The following is a 19,230-nucleotide window of genomic DNA, read 5'->3' on the forward strand; positions in this document are numbered from 1 at the left end:
GAGGGCTGAGAGGACTAAAGAGCACAGCCACAGAGAGCCACTGAGAGGCTACAGCGATCTACTCAGACGAAACAACGCCTGTGTTTACACACTCAGGGAATTATAGATTTCTAAGCCTGGGTTTGTTTTACATTACGCAGCTTGGGCTCAGTGGTATTAATGCAAATGCTATACATTGTGCATGAAAACAAGTAATTCCACAGCAAAGAGGGGATTAGGGAGAGGAGACAAAGAAACTGGCAGCCTCATTACGATACATAATCGTGTTTTTCCTTATTAACTCATGCTGCATGTCCCTGTGTTACCAACAACACGTGACTTCTAAAGTCACACTGGACCATTGGATTGATCATTTGCACTGTTGTTACTCAAACTGACCATGAACACAGACTCCTGATCTGCTGTTCCATTAAAAATACACTTGATATTATAAGAGAGAGACATGGCACTCAAAAGAGTAGATTGTCACGGTTCTGGGTCCGTCGGACCCAGTAGTTTGAGTTTTATTATGTTTTGGTTTTAGTTTGCATCAGGGGTTGTTTTCTTGTTCTCTGGTAGTGTTGATTATGATGATGTTTATTATTTGAGTTTCATGTTTCTGTGGTGTTTAGGATTTGTTCTTCAGTTGTGTCTGCTTAGTATTTGTCTAGCTCCATGTGCCATTTTCTGTCTGTCTCTCTATGTCGAGTTTGTGTCTTAGTGTGATGGTTGCTTGTTCCTGTTTTATTGTGATGGTCTGCGTCTCATGTGAGTGTTCAGTTTTACCTTTGTCTCGTCTTGTTGATTATTCCCAGCTGTGTCCACCACCTGTGTGTAATTCCCCTGTGATTCTCTGTGTATTTAAGTCATGTCTGCCGTCATTGTAGTTGCTGGTCCGTCTGTGTATTCCACCCTGCGTCATCTGTGTGTTTCCCTGCTGTCAACCGCCAAGTGTTTCTGTTCATGTTCAGGTTTGTGTTCTGTAGTTAGTTTGTTCCCAGTCTAGTTAGTCATAGCTCCCTTTGCCGTTTGTATTTACTTTCATGCTCAATAAACCACCTTCACGACTGCCTGCGTTTGGATCCTCCTTCATTGCCTCCACACGGCTCACCTCACTCGCCGTGACATAGATAAACATTAATTCGGAACAACTGGTCAGAAACTTTTGTCTATTTGTTTTTTAAATAAGGTGTAATTCTACACATGCAATTCTTAAATCTTAATGGCAACTAAAATTAATTTAGATACAATTTAGATAAAGTGGAGTCCCCACTGCCACTGCAACTGCATTAACTTATTATCAGCTCGTGAAGTATGAAACCAAAGGGTTTTGGATTGTTCAAGCATGTAAAATCTTTAAATTTCAACGTCACAATGTAATAACTGTATAGTAAAAATGTATATGGCTCATTTGCAGTGGACCCTTCTGTTTAATGGGGCCTCAGGTGAGGTCAGACTTTCTGCTAGCCATTTTCAGCGCTGCCTGCACGTTTGTTTGCTAGTATGGGAGATTTTTAAGCTCAGTATGAGAGGAAAGAGTAACTATAAAAAGAGGTATAAAGAAAACCCTCATACATCCTGTGAGTCATGCTCATACTTAAGTGTTTTTATATCCATGTTATATAACATCCTCATAAGAGTTCATCTTTATGTACTCACATCTCGTGTCTTGTGAAAGAAGTTTTCATGCACGAGGAAAACCTGGTCTCATTAAATTTCCATAACGCATAACAGTTTTAAAATTCCATCTTTAGTGACATACCTGAGGTCCTCGGGTGTTTCAGGCACTACGGGCATGCAGGTGAGTCACGCTTGCCCCAGATTTGCTGGGACAAGTAGATTGTCACACACTGCTTAGACCAAGACCTCGATCCTCAGGGGTTGACTGTATCAGCAGAAGAAATCACTCGGTGTAAAATGAAAGGATTACTTGTGGTGTTGCTTATATTTTGCAGTCTTTCTGTTCATTGTTTCACTTGGTGAGCTCACAGAATAATTTTCAGACTCCATATGTCGAATGAAAAACTATTGTTTTTGCAAACAATTAAAATGACCTAACAAGTCAGAAATTCTAACTTTACTGCTGAATACTTCCTGCAAACAAACTGACCCCATGGATGGAGCGTCATTTAAACACTCTGAAAATGCTTAATCTTATATAAATGTGAGCAGTGAGGTTTATAGAGAACAATGTTCAACGTTCAAACTGAATATTTAAATTATATTTGGTTATTAAACATAATACTGTTTTATAAACCACATCAACACTAAATGTTGATGTTGTCTTATTTCTATTTTCCATCTGTCACACCTGAGCAGCTTTCTAACTCATCTCTCATTGCATTGCAGTGCTTGGAGACTACAACTTATATTTGTCTTTTTAAACGGTGTCTTGCCGCTCGTCGTTTACCATACAGTGTGGGAAATACACAAATACATTTTTGATGCTGAATTTGAAAGTTTGCTCACTTACAAAGAAACAAACAGTCTCTAATTGTTATGGTAGTTTTATTTTAATGAAGAGATAAAGAAAATAAACCCAAAATCCAGAAGAAAAACCCACATTTGATAATAGTGTGTAAGTTATAAGTCACTGAGTTAAAAAAATTTGGTCCCCAAGCAAAACATGAGGAAACCCTTGTTAGCAAGCACAGTGCTGAGATGTTTCTTGTAGCTGGTCACCAGCTTTGCACACATCTCAGGAGGGATTTTAGCCCTCTCCTCTTTACGTAAACTTTCTAACTTTCTTGGCTGCAACTTGGCAACTCAACATTTCAGCACCCTCCACAGATTTTCTATAGGATTGATGTCTGGAGACTGGCAAGGCCACTCCATAACCTTAATGTGCTTCTTCTTTAGCCACCCCGTTGTTACCTTGGTGGTTTTGGGTCACTGTCATGCTGAAAGCCTTGTCCGTGACTCATCTTTAGTGGCTACTGGCTGAAGCAAAGAGGTTCTCTCAATAGCTTTTATGTTGTATGCCTCTGTCCATTGGCTACTCAGTGTGGTGAAGCCATCATGTAATCTTGTCACAAGCCGTGTGGTGTGTGGAAATTAGGACCCAAGATGCAGGCACGGCTGAGATGCGACTGAGCTTTATTTAAGGTTGGTGAAACAAACAGCAACGGAGATGGCAAGGACCAGAACTAAGCAAAAACCTAAACTGGAAAAACTAACAGCACAGAACTGAAACTCGAATACAAAGGAAGACACGAAGGAAACACAGGGTGATGCAGGGAGGTAACACAGACGGACCGACAACCAGCACAGGTAATCACACACTATACATACAGAGGGGAAACGAGGAATGCAAAACAGGAGGGAGGCACAGCTGATTCCAACTGACATGATGAGACGAGGGACACGGACCTTCGAAGTAAAACTTGAAACACAGAACACAGAGGAGCCGCATAACAAAACCTAGAACTAGAACTCGAGAAATACTAAAAGACTAAGGAACTAGACGCCGTGAGAAAGAAACCAAAAACTCAAAAACACTGGGTCACCAACCCAGGACCGTGACAAACTTTAGCTGAAAAAAGGCCAAATAGCATAATGTTTCCACCTCCATGCTTCACAGTGGAGATGGTCTTCTCTTTCTTCAAACATGGCGGGTCAAGTTGATGTCATAGAGCTCGATTTGGGTTTCATATGACCACAGCACTTTCCCCCAAACTTTCTCTGAATCATTCAGCCCTCAGATTATTAACAAACTCTTTCCTCACTCCATGAGGCAAGATCTTACATGGAACACCACACCAGGGGCAACTGATGGTTATTTTATATTTCTTCCATTTCCAAATAATCGCACCAACAGTTGTCACCTTCTTCCCAACCTTCATGCTGATGATCTTTCAGCCTTGTGCAGGTCCACAGTTTGTGATGTCCTTTGACAGCCCTTTGGTCTTGGCCGTGGTATTGGAAAGGGTGAAATGGAAGAAACTTATTATGTGGACAGGTGTGTAAATGGGATCCACTGTATGTGAGAAGTCACACGACACAGCATTATGGGTGAATCTGCACAGAGGATTTACAGGAAAGTCTTCTTTCTTCTTGGGATGAGGAGAGATCAGGGTTGAGAGAGGCAGGAGGGATGTAGAAGAGAAACTAAGCAGGGGAATAGTTACTTGTACCTGTTAAAGAAAAACTCGCATTATTCATAATGTTTTAAACTGAAACAAAAGAAGATCAGATATAGTGTTTTTCTCCAGTAACACCTTGCATTACATTCATGCTCTCACACATTCAAACTTAGAAACCTCCCATAACAATGCTTGATATCACACCTGACTTGCCAAAATATCTGTAGGTATGCATAGATGTAGGTGTCAATACAAGATGATATCAGATAAAACTGGAAGGAACACGTTGCTTTTTAATTAATAGCAAGACTTATTTAATCGATTTAAGCAACGATTAGAATTATTTAACAATGCAAGGACTAAAACCTTTGAACCTTTTTATTGTACGCCTAAATCTTTAACCCACCCATGAAAGCCACTCCAATAAATCATAGTCTGATCAGAATGATAGCCCACAAACCAGTGAGTGGCAGCACAGTGGATGTGTCTACTTCTTTTATACTCTCTGCGACCAAGACCAATATTCTGTGTGATACCTTCATTCAGCTGAAGTGAAATGAGAGATTTGGGCATATATTCCCCAAACTTTTTGTCATAGCATCAATAAATCAAGGCTTGACTTGTCTGTCCAAACAGTCTAAGCTCTGAGTAAATCCATCATTCACTGTCTAAAGGCTGATTGATGTTTCCACCGGGGAACAATGTGATTGAGAGCCACCACTGGCTCACAGCACTGATCCCATATTAAGCTCTGCGGACTAGTTGTACTGCACCATAAATAATGTAAGTCTTGCTCCTTTATCTGCAGCACTTTGTTACCCCTTAAAATGAAATGAGATGTATGAAAAGATAGAGAATGATGAGACGGGCCAAAACACAACACTGATATAAACACGAGAGGCTTCTTAGTTGAAGCCAACATGAGGGTCCTTTGTGGACCTGCCAAGCACAAAATAGTCATCAAAATCAGGGAAAACAGGCTAAATCTGTACTGATTATTTCCTCTTTAAGGCATTGTGGATACGGTTGGTACTAGTTTGGCTGACTGGCTCGTGGCAGCATCGCCCACAGTGAGATAGAGAGCCGACGACAGCAGCAAAAAAGCAGAGGTTCGCATCATTAGGGTGGGCTCAACATCAATTGACTGGTGGTATATCTTAGTTTTTGCCAATGTATTTTACAATGCTAGTGTCATTGTCATTGTTTTGACAGACCAACCGTGGTTTATGTGCTAGCCTTTTTGTGTTTGGCTCTTTTTACACTTACTGATTGCTCATTATTTATAATTTTATTTCATGGTGAGGTTTAAACACTAAAACTACTTGATTACAACCAGGAAAAAGTTGTATTGGTTATTCTGATTCAGTAAAAGGACTAGATGTTAGAATCCCTGATAATCCATTGCTTTAAATGGAGGGAATCTTGAGGATGGCTGTTATGAAGAAAGGCAACCCAGAAACTTTACCAGCTGCACACTTCGTTGTGTGCCTCAACTTTCAGTCTTTTACCCAAGCTAATCTGGCATTTTTTCTTCCTTGATTAGGTTTTGGGAATAGAGATAGAACACACCGCAAAGGTGATCCTGCTTATTGCACAAGACAAATGCTATAACCCAGACCTTCCCAAAGTGTGGGGCCCGGCCCCTAAGGGGGGGGGGGAACAAAACGCTTGGACACTGCTATCACGGGTGGCCACACAAACGCAAAGCAGGAGATGAAGCATAGCTGAATATGTTTCCAAACCAACTTCATGCTAAGCTAAAGACTAGAAAATATGGTGAAGCAAATCTTCCCTTTGGTTCCACCTGCACAAGTGCCGAGGTAGGTCTCCCTGCAGAACTGGTTTTCCCTTCGTTGGGAGCAGCGCTGGGCTGTTCAAATCACGGACAAACAGTTGTTTATGTTTTTAAACCCATTTCGCACAGAGAGGCATTTTTTGAAAAATGTATTGATAGCAATGTTGAATATTATTACACATGAAAAAAAACAACTACACGTAAAATAATCACACTGTGACGCCTCTGCCTTTGTAAATGGAGGGACAGTAACTGCGTGTGTGTATGTAAGCGTGCAAAACCTGCAGACAGTCAGATTAACAGTATTTTGCCTCTATCTGCCATTCTGCAATTCATCTCATGTAAAAAAATAACGTGCGCACAGCGTGACATGAAAAAAGGCACATACCTTTGATGTTGCGTGATGAACTCTGTATTCCTCGTCCACACGTCCACACTGCTTAGTTTTTCCTCACTGATCAGTTTACTTTAGTTTTACTCACTTTTTGTTTTCACTTTTACTGGTTAGTTGAGGCACATTTGGGTGTGTTTTCATATATTCTTCATTAAATTTGCCATAGAAGGACACTGCGTGCTTATCCATGCAATGCCAAAGCGTCTGACATAGCAATGGTATTTATTGCCCCAGGAATGAGAACAGTCTGTGTCCTATTGTAAGAAATAGTAGCGAGCGATGTAGTTATTGTAATATTATAATGAATAAATTCCACCACAGTGGATCAACTCCAGCATCGTCTTCTGTCACACCAAGAATTACATTACGATTACATATCTGGCATATCCTCCTTCATGACTTTCACAAATCTGTGGTTTTTCCCTTTTCGTCCTGCCTGACAGCTCCACTATATCCACCAGCCCTCCTCTGTGCATGCCCAAACCATCTCAGCCTTGCGTCCCTGACTTTGTCTCCAAACTGCTTGACCTGAGCCTCGGATGGACTCGTTTCTAATCCTGTCCATCCTGGACATTCCCAATGAAAACCTTAACATCTCCAGCTCTGCCTCCGGTCTTTTTGTTAGCGACACTGTGTGCAAACCACACATCATAGCAGGCCTCACTACCATCGTCTAAACCTTCTCCTTCACTCATGTTGCTATCATTCTGTCACAAACCCCACAAACACCCCTGACACTCTACTCCCCCCCCCCACTCCACCCCGCCTGCACTCTCTTCTTCATGTCTCTTGTGCAGTTGCAGTTGCTTGGGATGACTGATGCCAGGTATTTTAACTGATCTACTTTCAGTCTCTGCTCCTTGCAGCTTCACCTTTCAACCTGCTTCCCTCTCATTCACACACATGTATTCTGTCTAACTTCCTTTCCTTTTTACTCCAGAGCATACCTCCACCTGCTCCCTATTCTCATTACAGATCAAAGCCTCAGAGAATTTTGCATGACTTCATCTGTCAATCCGTCCATCACCACTGCAAACAATAAGGGGCTCAGAGCCAATGCTTGATCCCCCACTTTGAGCCCATCTGTCACTCCTACCACACTCTTCACCACTCTCTCTCTCTCTGTCCTCATACATGTCCTGCACCACCCTGACGTACTTCTCTGGTACTCCTGACGTCCCCATGCAGTATAACAGTTCCTCTCATGGCATGCTATCATATGCTTTCTCTAGAAAGACACAGTGCAACTCCCCCGGACCTCCTCTACACTTCTCTATCAGAACTCTCAAAGAAAACATCACATCTGTAGTGCTCACAGATCATTATCTCTCTTCTCAACCTAGCTTCAAAAACTCTGTCCCATTTCTTTATGTTATGCCTCATCAGCTTTATACCTCAAATGTTAAAGTCAATAAAGGGCCAACAACACTGGACACTGTAGGCAAGAATAGCAAACCAGGAGGTCTTTTTCATTTCAAGTAAATGTGCAATTAAATGGTGGTGGGCGCAAAACACCAGAGGACTGGAGAATCAAGGACAAAAAAAAGTAATCAAGGGCGCCAAAAAGAAAATCTCAAAAGTACAAAGAGGACACAGTGAGGGTTTCAGGTAAGTAAAAGGACAAACCAACAATTAACAAAGGGCACACACTGCAAATGCATTTGGACTGTTGCACAAAAGGTGCAACGAGTGAGGGTGGGGTAGACCATCGGGATGGAGGGAAACAGACAAAGGCACGATGTAAAACCAGCCAAATCACCAAGAGAAAGAAATTACATTAATAAAACAGCAAATGACTAAAACAGAGACATGAACACAAACATGGAGAAACTGGGAAATGGTAGGCGCAAAAAGAAAACTGTACAGAGAACAAGCTCAGAGTTCTACCAAAAAAAAACTTAGCTAGTCACTGGTTAACTCTTTCATGTCTGTTTAGTGTTAGTGACGGTGAACAGAAGCCAGCAATCTGAACCTCCAAAGTAATTCATCCTAATTCGGCCTGATTAAAATCCTAATACTCAGATTGGATACTGAGCACTGTTTCAGTTCAGGAGCACAAGCGACTGGATTAAGAATGATCTTCCTTTAAGTAGATCATCTCCACACCATGTGGAAGACCGCTGCAGGGTAAACACAGGTATCACGTGCAGGCCACTTGTGCTGAACTGCCAAGTGGATTTCATCAAGCCTTTTCTAAGAAATGCATTTATTCTAAACCTTTGATCTTTCTCAGTAGCTGAATCTTCTTCCTTTAGTCTTCCATTTATATTTTAAGGCTTAACTGACATCTAGATTGCACTGCAGAGTAAAATTTGATCACCTCATCGTCATTTCAACCTGGATACGAACACAATAACCATGTTAAAGTCTGTAACTGCTGTGATTAGTTTTCAATGGATTGCACGGTTCTTTATTCCGTATAATTCCCTTCCAAACCTTTAGCAGTTATTGTTCATTTTGTGGAAACTCCTCACACATGGGCTAAAACTTTGGCTACTAACAGATTGTGATTCAAAAATAAGCGTCTGTGATGAATAACAATGACTTTCCTCACCAAACTTCAGTAGCCTCTATCTCCCAAAGCCTTAGCTGCTTCAATTATTTAGCTTCAGCAATGAGGATGAATTACTTTTCCGATCTCGCTCTCCAAAAATGGCAACAGTCTCATTAGGATTTTAATGGGCCCCCTACAAGAAGGATGGGAGAAGAGAGGCAAATGATCGAGAACTGGATGGGTGAAAGGCAATTTTTACTGCCACACATTCGTCGCTATTTTGAGTGGAAGATATTTTTAGGTCTTTAGAGGATTTCTCATCGGTAGTTTTTTTTTTTAAATTCACAGCGTTTTAAGTATTTAAGAAAAAAATTAAATGCAATTTTTTTTTCAAATTCTACCAGATTTATTTTTCAGGTGTCAGGTTCCAAGTGAACATCCATGAGTGTTGGTTTTAGTGTTACAGGTCTGCTGCTGCTGATCCCACAGTAAAAAAGAGAGAGAGAATAACACAGCGTTATTAACTGGAAGAACTCTGGAAATACTGTATGATGATAATATGACGTCAGTTCAAATGTTATTTCTTGATTTTTATTTATTAGTTATGTAAAATATATTCTCTGGCTACAATGAAGCCGTCTTGGAATTATTCAGCTGATTCTACATGATTAATTATCAGGGCCATCAGTTGTTAATTTGTGTGTTCCATGTTGTAAAAAGTCACAAAGCCAGGATACAAAGCAGCTACACCCACCTTTACTCCCAGCTTCTTTCTGTCTTTATCTTTGCTCTCACTGCTCTACCTTTCCTTGTATCCTTCTCTCTGCATTGGTCAGTGCTCTCTTCCTTCCTAGAAGACTGGCTTTACATTTGCACCCTGGCTAGCACACCTACTGGCTTATTTCTTTTTAAGTTTTGAATACTTACCTGCTCACTCTCAAGCAATGATCACTCTAAAATCTCTGACTTCTCTTTTACTGTTTTTGTCCACAACCACAGGCTAATTAACATATATTGCACCAGCCCAACTATAAATGACAGCAACAACGTCAGCCGCTTACGTCGTAGGCTCTACAGAGATTCCCTGATTAACTCTAAATCAGACCTTAGCAAGGCTGTCTGCTTGGTGGTGGTCCTGAGGGTCATTGATCCACTACTGATCATGTGAGTGAGTTACATGGGGAGGAGCTGCTTGCCACCAAGTGGGGCGGGCAACTGTTTGGTGTCCAGAGTGGGGTCTCAACGCACACTGACAACTTTAAACTACAGCTGTGGCAATGTGTAAAAACAGAAGAAAAAAGAGGAAGAGGGGGAAAAGGTGGACAGTCATGAGTAGATAGTAATAACTGTGGGGGATTACATTGTTTCTTTTGTTTACTTTGATTTTTAACATTATGCCTTAATAATAGTCTATTGTGGACACGGACACCTGGAGACCCAGTGGTTGAGTAGTCATTCCTTTAGTAGTCAACACCTTTTCAGCTCTAAGTTTGCTGTGGTATGTGTAGTAATTTGGACCAGAGCAGACCTTGGCAGATTCATGGATGCAGAAAGTATAACTGAGGATTGGGTCAACTTAATTGGCTGTGCTGGTCATCATGACACTTGATCAAATGTGCATGGCCGAGAGTCACACTCATGAATGTGAGGCCCCAAAGGACTCCAGAATCACTACTGGTCACATGGACCAAGGTGTGAAAGAAAGCATGGGTTGTTATCATCACAGGAGCCAAGATGTGAATCCTTTGTGAGACCACCTGTCATCATTTGAGCTATTGAGTTCACATGGGTCAAGCGGGAGCTGAATTGCCTGGGAAAGGATATCAAGCCTGCAGTGTAAGTGACTGAAAGCCGATGTCATCTGTCCTCTCAGTCAAAAAAGTGAGCATCCTCAAAAGAGTGTCCTTTTTCCTTTAAGAGCAGATGCATCTACACTCACCTTGACGTATCACACGCTTAGCTAACCAACTCATTCACTTCACCCCCATCTTACAATGTTCTACTAATTCCAATGTATTTCTGCATGATTGGCGCTCTTGAAAACACTGGAATTCCTGAGGAGGAAAATTAAAGTTACGGTAGCTTGTTTTAGGTATCACATTGTCTTTTGTTTTTTGGGGGTTTTTGTGAAAACAGCCTGATTTTGAGGGTTCTAGATCTTAACAAGATTATTCGATAGTATTAAATCAAAAAAAGAAATTGTTTAGAAAAAAAACTGTGGTGCATTTTAAACAAGGCTTTGGCCTGAGCATCACTGGCTATGAAAAGGATTTCCTAACACTGTCATTTTCTGAATTTGTGGGGTCAGAAGTGCTGCTCAGCCAGCGTCGGTTTAAAAACTCCTGACGACGTCTTTCCTCCTGCCAGCGCTCTGCCTGATAGTTTAATATCACTTACAGTTGTTTATTTACGACCCAGATCCCCATCTGTGTTCTTAGCTTAATTACTTCAGGGTTATGTGTAATCACTGATGGAGGGTCTGGAGACAGAGGGGGGAGATGAAGTGAGAGAAAATTAAGGTGAAGGGGGAAAAAAACTGGGAATAAATGTGAGAGGTGCATCTGGGTGGGTGAGAAGGAAATTAAGGAGAGACATAAATGTACATGAGGGTGAAAGAAACTCTGATTCAGCTATAAGAAGAACAAAAATGAAGTGCAGAGGAAAATGAAGAGGTATTAAAAGGATTTTTTTAAGTGCAGCACAATCACATGGTCAGTGGATTATGATCATCATAATCACAGTATCATAACTGACACAATGATTTAAAAATAGTGGTGGATTTGAGACGGTACAGCTGGTAGACAAGCATGATACTAACACTGGGTGTTTGATTAGGTTCTTTGAGATACTGTGCAAGCTGTTTGTCTCCTTCAGATGGCCTAGAAAGGATTCATCATCATACATTTAAAATAACATTTTTATAACAAAAATCTCCAACTCGAAATGAACTGGAATGTAATGTTAACTTTGTAGCAGTGCACGCATTTTCCCATTTATTTTTATTCCCATTTATAGGGAGTGAAATTCTAGTATTTACTGTATTTTTCGGACCATAAGGTGCACTGGGTTATAAGGTGCATTAAGCGAAACAGAACAGTAAGATAAGTCAAACTTGACTCAACTCATTCTTCTTGCTTCCTCTACTTCCGTACCACTGATTCATTAATGTTGAATTCTCTCGCAGCTGCTCTATTCCCATGTTGTTGCAGTATAACTAACCTCGTATTGTGGATGGATCATCTCAGTTGTTCTGAAGTTTGGTCCGTTTATAGCATCCACCCATATGATTGCATTTGTTCCTAACCATCAGGAACCCTCACGTTTACTTTTATCAAGTGGGAAAAAGTTAGCTTACATCCTCCAGCTTCACTGTGTTTATGTTATGCTAACATAGCTGTGTTGCTAGCAATCACGTAGCACATCATTATATACCAGCTAGCTCAACTTCAGTAACCCTACAAACGTCACTGCTGTTTAGTTTTCTGTCTTCATTCATGTTGCAAAGCACAGCTGTACGTTTTAATTTTTCAAAAATCTCTGTCATATTTAGGTGGAAACTAGCGAGCTAACTTCCTGCTAACTTCTAACTCCGTTAAATTTCATAAATTCTGTTTTCATGGATGCCTGGATGTTAAACTTAATTGTTACACCCGGTAAAGCAGCAACGCTAATCATTTTATTAAAGATGAAAGAATTTAGACAGTTTTGGACCCAGGTTACTCTGCAAGGCTCCTGACTATGGTAGCTGTAATGTTCCAACAATCCATCAAGCAGTGCGGCTTCGTAGCTTAGCAAAGTGGTACTAAAACATTTTTTGACAGATTTTTGAGCGCCATGTAGCACATAAAATCAGTTTGAGGTCAGTAAGCACAACCAGAATTCATACATAAGGTGTATCGGATTACAAGGCGCACTGTTGATTTTTGAGAAAATTAAAGGATTTTAAGTGCGCCTTATAGTCCGAAAAATAGCATCAATTAGCAGTGCCTGTATCTATGCAAAGCACTCATGCAATCTAGCTTGGCTAGCATTAGCAGATAACTTAGCACTCCACCCTCCTATCCCGATTCAGTCACTTCTGGATCTAAAAACCAAGCTATCAGGGGGCAGAACACTAATGTAAAACCTTCTCTGGAAATCAACTTATGGTGGCTCCATCCATCTTGTAAACAAAGCAAAATTAAGGCAACCTTCCACTGTGCTGCTGCAAGTTTTCAAGCATTTATAAAGTCTGTAGCTACAACAGACTGTGGCCGTTCAGAGCGAGAGGACAGAGTGTTATGGTTTCCCTGTTCAGGCGTTGTTTTCAGCTTTGACCTAAACTGGGCTCATTGGTGTCTAACAGAAATACAGATGACTGTGTACCTGTGGTGCAGAAGCCACTTGGACCTCCAGACTCCAGCAATAAGCAGGTGCCGCTTCATCCCGCCAAAGCAATAAGCTAAACGCATCTCCCCTCGGAGCCTCATGCCTTAAAACAAATAAACCAAAAGCAAAGCATAATGAAATGGGCGATTCAGGGATAGCATAAGCTAGCGTCCACAATCAATACAGAGGACAGATGGTTTTTCTCCTGACTTAAGTATTTGAAGTCAGGGACTCTAAACTTTGAAAGAGCCTTTAAGAGGAAAAATGACTGGGAAGAAGTGCACCTGCTTTTATAACTGCTTTTATTTGCATTTAAAGTAGTACTGTCACTTCTTGGTGATATTTTTCATTTTGTTTGCAGTTTTGCCACAGTGAGGGGGGGGTGAGGTGGTTCCAGTCATTGCTTCTTCTGCACTGAACCCTCTGGGGAATATTTCTCATATACTGTGGCTACGTTTCGTGTCTTTTTTTCTTGTGGCTTTTCAGATGATGTAATTTTTGGTTAAGTAATTTGAAGGTTGTTTTCTGCAGCACTGTCATAGAATTTAACCCTTTGAGGTCTAAATCATCATCTGTGAGGATCCTGATCTATCAGAATATGTAATTTTTGTTCTTTTTAAAAATGTTCTCACAAGTCTGGCATACATAAAAATCTGTTAACTTTTTTTTTAACGAAAAAGTACTTCTTGTTTGTCTCCAACTCAAAAGTTTAGAGTTCCAGGCTACAGCTGGACACCAATGACAACTAAGACCTCAGTGTAGTAGTAGCTTTTTTAAAAGTCTAACAAATCATTCAGTGTAATTTATAACACAAAAATGTGAAACATGAGTTGGTATAAGATACAAATATCTTACTGTAGCTTTAAATTTGTCTCAAAACTATGAATGAATTAATTTTCTCTATTGTCATTATACAAACAAATTGTGAAGAACGGTTCACTCAAGAGCTCAGTGAATTCCAGTGTGGTGCCAACTGGAATTCACTGAATTACTAAATACTCCACAGTCAGTTGTTAGCAGTATAATAACAGTGGAAGCAGTTAGAAACGACAGTAACTCAGACAGAATGAAACATGGGGATAAGAAATGAGAAACTTTCACAAAACTCTCACAACAGAGTATTTTTGCATTGTGTTAAAACTAAAGTTATTCAGTAAATAGCCCGAATACTTAATTCGCAGCTGGATGTCAGTGATCTGCCAAATTAAATCTAGCCTTAAAACAGCTTGGTAGCTTATGTTTTTAGGCTAAATATTTTTCTTTTATTACACTACAAAATGAAACCTGCTCTGTAGATTATAGTGCAGAAACATCAGCATTACACACACACTAAAATGTGCAAATAAAACACAATGAGGCAGAGAGATTAAACCTTCAGGTGGCCCGACAGTCATCCAACATCAGGTCTTTTTATCCAACTGTCTGAATGAGAGCAAACACACAAAAAGGCACACAGCTGAACTGCACGAGCACGATACTTACTATTATGTTCAGCTGCATAAAGTCAGTCATACAGACGATGAAAGTGCAATGATGCTGAAAGAGGCATCTCTTATTCCCAACGGCAGGTTTCTCTGTATAAGATTTTTTTTAAATACCATTAGCAACAAGTTGGACTGTGCTTAGATAGACAGTCTCTGCTGAATACACACCTACAGGGAGCTGGATCCCCCCACCCCCTCCAAAAAACCGCACACGTTTTCATTACCATTATGTGATTTGCCTTCATCGCCATTATGTTCAGAGCATTCTCATTCCCAATACGTAACATACCCACGATTTTTCATGGCCTGAGGCGTCTCAGGATGCAAAAGGTACCCTTCAGTGTCCTTATGAGACACTCTAGGTTTTCAATTGAATGCAACAGAATTCACATGCGTCGCTATGTTACGCGTTGGGATGAGAACGTGTTATGTTATAAATAATCAGACACCAACAACACCAGTCCTATAAAAAGAAACATAAAACATGACTCTAGAAATGACAGAAATCATGTGTATTTTGTTAGCAAATTCCAAGACTATGCTGACTGTAACTAGCTTATACTTTAATACAGCTAGCTACTCTAACAAGCTGACAGCCAGTGACATGACTCAAACTCCCAGGTGTGCAAAATCGACTCATGATGCAGAGATGGACATGGCTTTACTTCTAGCTAAGCTAACTTAGCTAACTCCCACAAACTAAGCTAACTACTGTCAAAGTAAACAAATTAAATAATAGATCTGTCCCAATTCCTAGGCCACATCCTTCAAAGGACCCGGCCTTCGCGTTCTACGTGGGCGGGTCTGAAGACAGAGAAGAGGCTGTGGAATGGGACGGCCTAGGCTTCAGATTTGCGTCCCCAGCTGTCTCTGTGGAGTTGAATAAACTCAGCCGTCTGCTCCTTGCTATCTAATATATAACAGGACATTGGAGTATATTCTCGACTAGGGATGGGTATCGTTTAGGTTTTATCCGATACCGGTGCCAAATCAGTACTTTTGAAACGGTGCCGGTGCTCAAACGGTGCTCAAACCGGTGCTTAAAGAATGGAGAACACAAAATTGGTCCAAAAACCTCTCATGTTCAGCTGTTTTTTGTAAAAAGATAACAATGTTAGCCTTTTCTGCAGCTGTGGGGCATATATGGTATCACTCTTGGCTGGAAGCAGTGCTTAAACAATGGAAAAAACACAAACTTTGTCCAAAAACCTCTCATGTTTAGCTGTTTCCCACTTTTTCTTTGGTCATTTTAGCCTTTTTGGCCAGGGTGAAGGGAGTATCTGCCATCAAACAAGAAGACAGCCGCATGTAGCTATGATGATGTTTGCTAGTTCACTTTACATGCATTAATGTATGTTGGGAAGCATTTAAGTAACAAAGTGTTGCAGGTTACCTTTGTGGTGGCCATCTTGTTTTCCCAGTAAAGAGGAAGCCTGCCTCAATTGCAGCTCTTTTATAGGCCGGTCTTGTATTAAGAAGGTGTGTCTTTAGAGTATTTAAAGGGAGCAGGAAATGGATTGGGGGCCATTTTGAAAAGTTGCTGTCTGCATGTGCATGATGTTGGCAAGAGACAATAAAACAATTACTTTAATTGGGATGGAGTGAAGTCTGATGTTTCCCTCACCACCCCTCACTGTGTAACAATGTAATAACGAGCCTACTCAACGTAAATTACACACGAACAACATGAAGCTACTCACGCAGAGAAGAACGGCTGCTGCTGCATCATCATCCTCATCATTTCTGCTACACTGGCAGGGCTAGGGGCCAGGACTCTCCTCTTCGGGTTTTTGGGTATGTTGCTAACTCCGGGTCTGATAACAGGCACCACACCCGCAGTAGATGCGCTCGGTGTGAGGTCTCGCAGCAAGCTATTAAATACGGCGCATTTCTCGGCTTTTAAAAAAAACGCTATGCGTCGCCAGGTGTTTCATCAGATTTGAGGTGTTACCTCCTTTGACAGTATCACAGTATCAGCTTAAAGCACTTGTTGCTGCTGAGTTTGCATCTTTTGCTGTGAAGTACAGCCAGACTTTGACTGCTTCGCCTTGGGCATTTTTAATCTGTAGCTCTGCTCTAAAAGAACGTACGTACCTGGACCCGCCTACTATCCTCGGAAACGTAAAATGATTGGCTAGAAGTGTATCACAGCTCAGGAAAAAAAAGCACCGAAATAAAGCACCGAAATGTGCGCTGCTTTTCGGTCTGGTTACTACCGTTTATGTCAGAACCGGTGCCATCATGGCACCGGACACCCACCCACCCATCCCTATTCTCGACCATCTCACACTTCTGTTTATTCAGTTTTCTGTTTGATGTTTATTCAGCTGTGTAAAAACTATAACTTTAATCTCAGCCAAACTGATTTACTCAGGAACAAACACTGATGAAGCCAAACAATAACATTTTTATTTTTATATATCATATTTAATTTAAGTAGCGAAAGACCGCGGGGGGTCTGAAAACGATGTGCTGGGAGTTCACTGTTCTCGCCAGCTCTAGTGAGCCTTGAACTCCCGGCTAGCTAACGAGCTGGTGGGTAACAGACGTCTCCGCATACGTCGCAGCACTTTTGCAAATATGTGATGTCTTGATAAACCGAGCAGATATTTGAAGTTTACACATCTACATTCTCGCCTGAAAATATTCTCGCCTGGCTGTGACGTAATCAGCCTTCAAATGCAGCCTCCGAAGGATGCAGCCTAGGAATTGGGACACAGCCAATTTGTTGCTAGTGGAAGTTAGCTAAGATAATTTAGCTAACTTAGCTAACTTTTGCTAGTTGAGCTAACTAATGTCAAAGTAAACAAATGAAATAATTTGTTGCTGGTGGAAGTTGCCTCATTGAAGTATATTCCCCCACATTTACTGCTAGACTAGCAGCATTTAGTTATTTATAATTACATTTATTTGTTATTATCATCTCCACTCACCACTGTCATTCTTTTTCTTTCCTCTATTTTGTTTTTTCATTTTTGACTTCTCTTTGGATTTATGTTTTATCATCGTCGATTTTGATGTTCACTTAATAAAAGGCTTATTTTATCTTGTTCCGCCTGCTTGGTGTCCTGCATTTGAGTCCAGACATAAGATTTGCTCCCTGCATATCATAACAATTAGATATCTGTATGCCAGTAGAAGTGTGCTGTGGATGAGCAGGATACCATTGTACCAGGCCCCACTCCTCTCCTAAACCTACCTATGAAAAAAACTGATGTGCAAAACACCAATTCTGAAGCCAACCACAGTTTCCTGGCTGACAAACATGCAATTTATGTCAACATCACTGCTCCAGTAACCACCTAATGTGAACTTTGTAGATCTCTAAAAGTAGAACGTTACATCCAGGCAGCCACTCTGTCAGGGCGCTGATGCCACAGCGGGAAGATGCAGAAAGCATCTGACAAAGCAGTTGCACTTGATGCCTTGGGAAAGTTGTGTTGTTTTGAATAGTAGGCTATCCACTCTAGATGACACTGTCAGCGGTGAAGACTATTAGTTCAATTGTCTTTCCCAGTTTCCATGGCGGACCCCTGAGCTGAAATGAAAAGGAAGACTTTTCTTGTCCGTGTGTGTGTGTTTGCATGTGTACAAATGCTGCACTTATCTAAATATAAACAGGCTTTAAAGCACAGATTTGAAAATATATCAGAGTCTCTGCTGCAGCGCTGTAACCAGTGGAAGAGAGAAACGAATAAAAAGACGACAGGCAGAGGAAGAAAAGAAGACAGATGAAGGAGATGCAGAGGAGAGTACAGAGCAGAAACCGAGGAAAAAGACGACAGTCTGAGGGAGAGGGAGAGAGATGCAGTGACATCACAGCAGAACAGTGAGGTAACGTCTGTGACACAGAAGCTGAACCCATAGAGCAGACTGTCATTTTTCACATCGATTAGAGCTGTTGATGCTGCAGCTCATGAATACTTAAAATGTTTTTATAAATATATTTAAAAATCTGACACCAAAATAAATTTTTTAAAGGAGCTGTTTACCAACTGAGAGTACTAGACTGTAATTTTGCAAGCCTGGGTTTTTCAAGGTCGATGCACTTTAAGGCTGCAGTAAGTAGAAGGAAATGAGGAGGCAGAGGAAGTCACATACTAGGACATTTTTTCAAACACCTAAGATCTGAGTAAGAAGGTTAGAAGTGTTGTTGCTAGTTTGCTAAATAATCCTTAGACAGTGTTGCTTGACCTGTGGTTTTCAGCCAGCCTCAGTGATACAGCTGAGATGTGCACGTTCCTAAGAAGCAACCTAGAACACAGATTGTGTGTCATGTTGTGTAATGTGCTGGAAATCTTGGACAGAAATCATTCTGACACACTTCTGAGCTTTTAAGGTGGAAACAATGGCCTGAAAACACAAATTTAAAAGCTTGTTATACCCTAACTCTTATGTCTGCACCCAGGCACAAGAGGAGAGCAGAATAGTTACTTTTGCATGAATAATATGACTTCTGTCTTTGTTTGTATCTAAACACAGGTTCCCTTTCAGTTGGTACAACACACAGTGTGGAATATCACAACCTCACATGTCATATACTACGCTATATCTCACTTCCCTGTATCTTCAGGGAACAGAAGTTACAGACATAACTGTTTGCCTTTTATTGTTCTTTCAGTTAGTACTATGTA

At 40.9% G+C, this 19,230-nt stretch overlaps 1 long non-coding RNA gene across 1 annotated transcript; it reads right to left on the reverse strand.

The window, feature by feature from the left end:
• Positions 1-3,070: 3,070 nt before the first annotated feature.
• Positions 3,071-16,009, reverse strand: LOC143414443 (uncharacterized). Its single transcript, XR_013095059.1, has 3 exons — positions 15,990-16,009; positions 13,110-13,215; positions 3,071-4,112 (listed from the first exon to the last, which is right to left on the reverse strand). It is a non-coding gene; the product is annotated as an uncharacterized LOC143414443 (long non-coding RNA).
• Between the last annotated feature and the right edge of the window lie 3,221 nt (positions 16,010-19,230).

This window comes from Maylandia zebra, linkage group LG20 (genome assembly GCF_041146795.1).
Source record: "Maylandia zebra isolate NMK-2024a linkage group LG20, Mzebra_GT3a, whole genome shotgun sequence".
Taxonomy (NCBI): Eukaryota; Metazoa; Chordata; class Actinopteri; order Cichliformes; family Cichlidae; genus Maylandia; species Maylandia zebra.